We start from the raw sequence: 239 nt of genomic DNA, 5'->3' as shown, positions 1-239 counted from the left end.
CCCCGCTCCCAGCTGTTCCCACCGCGAGCTCCAGATGTTTCTCATTATCTTAACTGCAACCAGCCGGGCTGGGCGTGCTTCCCAGGCAAAGGGGCTTTGCTTGGTTTTCGGGGGAGTTTTACCCCCCCAGCTGGGAAAGGGGAGGGTCTGATCCTGCTCTGGTGCTAATGTGCCCAGCAGACGGGGGTTTGGCTGGGGATCAGCTACCTAAAATGAGAACCAGAGCTGGCAGCCAGAGC

Source organism: Mesitornis unicolor, unplaced genomic scaffold (genome assembly GCF_000695765.1).
Source record: "Mesitornis unicolor isolate BGI_N332 unplaced genomic scaffold, ASM69576v1 scaffold15325, whole genome shotgun sequence".
NCBI classification, from domain to species: domain Eukaryota; kingdom Metazoa; phylum Chordata; class Aves; order Mesitornithiformes; family Mesitornithidae; genus Mesitornis; species Mesitornis unicolor.
Note: the sequence above shows the minus strand (reverse complement) of the source record.